At 46.0% G+C, this 7,021-nt stretch overlaps 1 pseudogene; it reads left to right on the top strand.

Annotated features, from left to right (window-relative positions):
* Positions 1-1,004: 1,004 nt before the first annotated feature.
* Positions 1,005-3,494, top strand: LOC135323324 (large ribosomal subunit protein eL33-like; annotated as a pseudogene).
* Positions 3,495-7,021: the final 3,527 nt, after the last annotated feature.

Below are 7,021 nucleotides of genomic sequence, written 5' to 3' on the forward strand. Positions count from 1 at the left end.
TTTGTTAAGAAGACTGTTCTTTCCCAGTTGAGTGGTCTTGGAACCCTTGTTAAAAATCAGTTGGCCATTGATGTATGGACTCATTTCTGGACTCTCAGTTCTATTCCATCGACATGTAGGCCTGTTGTTACGCCAGCAGCATAATGCTTTGATCACCATGACATTGTAGTAAGTCTTGAAACTGGGAAGTGTGAGTCCTCCAATTTTGCACTTTTTTCGAGATTGTTTTGGCTAATCAGGGTCCCTTGCAATTACGTGTGCATAAGAGGATTATTTCACACATTTCTGCAAAATAGGCAGTAGGAGTTTTGATAGAGCTTGCAGTGAATCTGTTGATGTCTCTGGGGGAGTATTGCCATCTTTGGGTGGCTTTTTTCTTGACTAACTGCCCTAGGCAGAACTTCCCATACAATATGGAATAGAAATGGTGAGAGTAGACATCCTTGTGTTGTTCATGATCTTAGAGAGAAAGCATTTAGTCTTTTACCATTAGGTATGATGCTGACTGTGGGCTTTCCGTGGGTGGACTTTATCATGTTCAGGAATTCCCATTTTATTCATAGTGGGTTGAACATTTTTATTATGAAAGGATGTTGGGTTTTGTCAAGTCCTTTTTTGCATCAATTGAAATAATCACAGTTGGATCTTTCCCCCTTTTTCTATTAATACGGTATATTTCATTGATTAGCTTTTATATGCTGAACCTTGGGATACATTCAAGTTGGTTATAGTGTATAATCCTAACATGCTTCTAGAATGTTCGCTAGTGTCATGTTGAGGACGTTTGGCTTATTCCTCTCCCTCTGTAGGATTTATTCTCGCTGCTGTCACACTTGTTGGGTGCTTGGTTCTCTGTTCTGAATTACGTTTGTAAAGTCTACATTTTTTGTTGTATACAGCCCCTGAAGTCTCTGTTTGACAGCTAGTGATTTAACAAAGATTTCAGTGGCCATACATGGCAAAAAATAAAAATTTGTATTCTTCGCCTGAAACCACAACAGAAGCTCCCAGTGTATACAAATAGATTTCACGTATGTGTTGGGCCATACCTTCAAGTCTCAGCCAGGCATTCCACAGTTATGACTTAGTCTTTGCTTCCTGCTTGTGGAGAGCCTCAAGGTCAGCCAGGGGTGAGAGCGGGGGGCCATCTCAGGTCTTTCCTGCGCAAGCAGCCAGCCCTGGGCACGCAAGTGCTTCTAAATTCCCAGCAATATGTGGAAGCTTTTCAAAACCCGTATTCCTCAAAGTGTCTCAGTCTCTAGTCTTTCCTCCCAAGCCTTTTTTTTTTAATTGAAGTATAGTTGGTTTACAAGTTTGTGTTAGTTTCTGATGTACAGCATAGTGATTCAGTTATACATGCATTCCTTTTCATACTCTTTTTCATTATAGATTATTAAGAGATATTGAATATAGTTCCCTGTGCTATGTAGTAGGACCTTGTTGTTTATCTATTTTATATATAGTAGTATCTGCAAATCTCGAACTCCCAATTTATCCCTCCACCCCCTCCCTTTCTCCCTGGTAACCACAAGTTTGTTTTCTATGTCTATGAGTCTGTTTCTGCTTTATAAAGAAGTTTATTCGTGTAAATTTTTTTTAGATTCTACATAAAAGTAATACCACATAGTACTTTTCTTTCTCTTTCTGATTTACTTCACTTAATATAACAATGTCCAGGTCCATCCATGTTGCTGCAAATGGCATTATTTTACTCTTTTTATGGCTGAGTAGTATTCCATTGTATAAAAATACCACAACTTCTTTATGCAGTCATCTGTCAATGGACATTTAGGTTGCTTCCATGTCTTTGCTATTGCAAATAGTGTTGCTGTGAACATTGGGGGTGCATGTATCTTTTTGAATTAGAGTTGCCTCTGGGTATGTGCCCAGGAGTGGGGTTGCTGGATCATACGGTAAGTCTATTTTTAGTTTTTTAAAGAATCTCCATACTGTTTTCCACAGTGACTGCATCAAACTATGAACTCACCAGCAGTGTAGGAGGGTTCCCTTTTCTCCACACCCTCTCCAGCATTTGTCATTTGTGGACTTTTTAATGATGGCCATTCTGACTGGTGTGAGGTGATACCTCATTGTAGTTTGGATTTGCATTTCTCTGATAATTAACAGTATTGAACATTTTTTCATGTGCCTATTGGCCGTTTGTATGTCTTCATTGGAGAATTGCTTGTTTAGGTCTTCTGGCCATTTTTGGATTGGGTTGTTTGTTTTTTTGTTATTAAGTTGTATGAGCTGTTTATATATTCTGGAAATTAAGCCCTTGTCAGTCACATCGTTTACAAGTATTCTCTCCCATTCCAACTATATTCATTTCAGTTTCCTTTGCTGTACAAAAGCTTGTAAGTTTAATTAGGTCCTGTTTATTTATTTTTGCTTTTAGTTCTATTACCTTGTTAGAATGCCCTAGGAGAACATCGCTAAGATTTATGTCACAGAATGTTTTGCCTGTGTTCTCTTCTAGGAGATTTATTGTGTCTTGTCTTGTGTTTAAGTCTTTAAGCCATTTGGAGTTTATTTCTGTGTATGGTGTGAGGGAGTGTTCTAGCTTCATTGATTTACACGCGGCTGTCCAGCTCTCCCAACACCACTTGCTGAAGAGACTGTCTTTTCTCCATTATGTGTTCTTGCCTCCTTTGTCAAAGATTAACTGATCTTAGGTGCACTCCTCCCAAGCTTTCTGATCTGTCTATAGTTTGTTCTAACTATTATTCTTTGCCTAAAGTGGCAGCAGATAATGCATTTGCCTTTAAATATTTCTGACAAATACTCCCTGAGAACTGCCTCAGTCCTGGGAGAGTTCAGTGGTAGCGGAAATAAAGGGCTGGTCTCAGGTAGCCACAAGACAGGTCGAAACCAACAACCCCAGTTCTTTGAGAATCAGATCCACTCTGCTCCGTTATGTGCTAGACATTATACCAGGAATGGAGGTGGTTGTCTTCAAGGCCGCTGCTGAGTCAGGGTCAAGCAAAACACCGCAACACTCTCTTATCAAGATTCTGGTGGCTTTTTCAGCCATCCTGGAGCCGGTGGAGGCCTGCTGGGAACCGGACTTCTAAAACAATCAATATGTCTGGAAGGCTGTGGTCCAGGGCCATTTTTGCTGGCTGTGAGCGAGGTCTCTGGAACCAGAGGGAACACATAGCTCTTCTTAAAACTGAAGGTGTTTATGCTCAAGATGAAGTTGAATTCTGTCTAAGCAAGAGATGTGCTTATGTGTACAAAGCAAAGAACAACACAGTAACTCCTGATGGAAAACCAAACAAAACCAGGGTACTCTGGGGAGAGGTAACTTAAGTTCATGGAAGCAGTGGCATGGTTTGCACCACATTCCACAGTAGTCTTCCTCCTGAGGCCGCTGGACAGATTCCGTGTGATGCTGTGCCCCTCGAGGATTCGTGCTTACTGAGAATTAAATAAATCAAAGTGTGGATTTGTATAAAAAAATTGTGGTAGTTTTCCCCCTTTAATTAAGCATTCTCCTGGTTGCTATGAACTTTTTATTGGTTAATTCTTTTGCCAGTTTGTTTGCTCCTTTTGTGAAATAATGAGGCTTTTACAGTTCATTACTCTGCCATTTTCACTCTGGGGTGCTGTCTTTTAAGATTCCGTGTGCACTTGGAAACAGCAGCCAATATCCGGTGATGGGGCATCCTGTGCACTAGGTGGGAGCCAAGGAGTGGAGGTAGAAGAGGCCCTGTCTGTCCTCACTCCTTCGAGGAAGCTTAGTGTCTTGCTCCTGATTGTTTTCATTTCTTTGCAAGCATAAAATAGTGGGCACTTAGATGCGCAGAGCGGGTTAGTCATTGAGTGGCTGCCGTTGTACTTGGAATGAACAAGAAACCCCCAAAGCCTGCAGGACCCTGCAGGGTCTGACCCGGCCTCCCCACGCTCCCCGTGGCCCCGGCCCCCGTCTTCCTCTGGTTTACAGCACGCTATGCCCAGTCCCACATTAGAGCCCTGGGCGATGCCTTCCACCTGCCGTGCCCTTCCCACCACCTGTCACGTGGTAAGGTGTCACTCATCCTTCAGCTTTCAGCTGTAAGGCCACTTCCTCAGACCCATTACTTCTCTGAAACTGTCCATCAAGGACAGCAGTGACTTCCAAGTCGCTAAGTCCCATGGTCAGTGGTCACTCCTCATTCTCTCTTGACTCCTCGGCAGCAGTGGCCACTGCTCTGACTGTCTCCTCTTCCCGACCACCCTCACTCCCTTGCGGATCTCGTCCTGCCCCATGCAGAAGGTTTTAAATGCCCCCAGGAGGTTGACAACTCCCAAATCAGTGTCACTAGCTGGGCCTCCAACCTGGACTCCACGCTCTGTGTTCAGCTGCGGGCTGGCCAGCCCCACGTGGGGAATCAGAGGTGTCAGACTCAGCCTGTCCTGAACCAAACTCCCAATTCTCTCATCCTCCCACCCTGCCCCTCCTGCTGTTCCCCCGCCTCAGTAAATGGCGGCTCCCTCTGCCCACCAGCTCCGGCCAGAATCCCAGGCATCCCCTAGACTCCTGCCTACACCCAGTCTACCAGCACTGTCAGAACCGACCCCTGCCTCTGCCCTGCCTTCCGCAGCCCTTTCTCAACCCTGCAGCCTTGAGGGTGTGAACGTTTTGCTTTTCTGCCTTTAAAACATATGAAGAGGTTAGTAGGGAGTCAGGGATGAGCTGTTCCTTTAGAATTCCAGTTGAAGCATGACTTTTCATTTACACCAAAAGTCTAAGTGACAGCCTAAGTGACATTTTAAATGATACGTCTGGTCATGTCGGTTCTTGGCTCAAAAAACTCTAGTGACTCCCATCTACTCAGAATAAATCAAGTCCCAACAACACGCACAAGGCCCTGCGTGATCTACGCCATCTCCCCCTCCTCTCCTACAGCCACCACCCGCCCCCTCTGCTGGTTCCTCTGATGTTCCTTAGATATACCAAACTCACTCCTGCCTCAGGGCCTTTGCACTGTTTCTTTCCTGCCTGCAGGACCCCTGACAGATGCCCTAAGGCTTGCTCCTCTATGTCTTCAGATTTCTGTTCAAATGCCACCTTCTCTGCAGTACCTTCCTTGACCACCCTGTATCAATAACCCAAGTCCTCAGTCTCCCCTTGCCCGTAATCTGCTTTATTTTTCTAAAGCACTGATCACCGTCTGACATTCTCTCTACTCAAGATTTTAATTTCTCTGCGTTCTCCTTTCTCATCTGTTTTATCCACCTCCCCCAGCTGGAAGGTGAGGTCTGTGACAGTGGGAGCCCCACGTCTGGCGACCCCTGCAGCCCCCGCGCCTGGCACAGGGCTGCCAAAGGAATGGACAAGGCTGTGCCCAGTGCGTCGGTTCGACAGCATCCATGAGCACCTGGGTTTATCTTCATTTCCGCGCGGGTCTCAAGGACACGTTCAGGAGCTCATATAGTAATTAGAGTTGTGGACTGAAAATGTTTGGGTTTTTTAATCATTTTTTGTTATGAAATTATGTATAGTTTTGTTCCTCTAATTATGAGGTTACCCAAACATTCGTGTGTTTAGCATTGCAGCTTGTGTTGGAGACGACTATGAAGTATGTGAGCCGCAATCAACTCTAAGCACGCTTCTGTTCCTCAGGGGCTTTGCTTTATTTATTCCTGTTTAGTAAGAACATGCTTTTATCATGACGCTGTGCTCCAGTAAAATTCTTCTGCATGTTATCCTCTCAAAAACAAATGATTTTTTTTCTCTAGAGTCACACTTTAAATTTACAGCAGCCTTCAGAATTATGCCAGACATATAACCTTTGGCTCAATGAATTTCAATGATTGGATTTTTAAAAACACATCAGTGGAACCAACCGGTTTTCTCTTTGAATCACGTAATTATCATTGATATAAAACTGCCATCATTTGATAGTTCTCAAGCTGCCTCTTCTGATGGAACCAATACGTATCATTGTCATTTTATTTTTCATGGGTCCACAAAGAATCTAAAACTGAAAATGAGTGAAATTATTTTTAAAAATACATTTGATGTAAATGAAAAGCCATGCTTCAACTGGGACTCTGCAGAGCTGGCTCAGCCCCGACTCCCTGCTGACCCCTGTGTCAGTTCTTGAGGCAGAAAAGCACACCGTTCACGGCCTGGAGGACCGCGCTCCTCCTCCTGAAAGCCTGAGCCTGCCGCCGAGGGCGACGCGCCTTCTTCCCGCAGACCAGAGGCTCCGACACCGCCTCCCTGCGGGGCCGCAGGCAAGCCTGCCCTCTGGCTGGGTCTCATTCTCTCCCTCCGTGAGGCCTCCGAGGTCTTCCAGCTCGGACATCCCATGGTTTGTTTCCGCCGGGGAGATGGCGTGGCGCTGACGTTTGACCTCACTGGGAAAACATGCCAGATAAGCAGCTGTCCCAGCAGCCTTCATCTTCACCTCCATTCGCTCCTGCGAAGCCCAACGCCAGAGCTTCTGGGACAGCCTCCCTCATTGATAAAGTGTCCCGTAACTTCTCAATGAGCCCACACGCTGTAGCTGCAGTGATAACGGGCTATATCTGGCCCGCTCGGAATCCTGCCCGAGCGCCACGCGGTGCTGTGGCCGGGGGTTATCTGCTGAGCATGAATGGCCAGAGGCAGAAAAAGCACAAGGAGCCGGTGCTGGTGAGAAGTGGAAGTGATTAATTCACATCGCATGCCCCAGCGCTGGTCTCAGCCAGTGATAGGCAGAATGTATGTTGACAGCTGCCTTGGAGTTCACACCACACCGCCAGCACCCTGCAGGAAACAGATGACTTCAGCACGGCTCTCAAGCCTGTTGACAGCTCAAGCTTTCTGATAAGGTTGTCAGAAAATGAAAAGGACAGTCCTAGGAAGTCAGAGCTTCCTGGCCGTGGAGGTGTTCTGGTGGAGGAGGGCCACGACGGATGGGATGCTGTAGAAGGGGTCACAGCTGTGCTGGGCGGGAGCCTCGTCTGTCGTGTTCTCCGTGACAGCCTCGCACCCCCCGCGGCACCTCTTCTCCCTGCCCCGGGGCTAGGCCGCAACCGTATACCAGGC

This window comes from Camelus dromedarius, chromosome 17 (genome assembly GCF_036321535.1).
Source record: "Camelus dromedarius isolate mCamDro1 chromosome 17, mCamDro1.pat, whole genome shotgun sequence".
NCBI lineage: Eukaryota > Metazoa > Chordata > Mammalia > Artiodactyla > Camelidae > Camelus > Camelus dromedarius.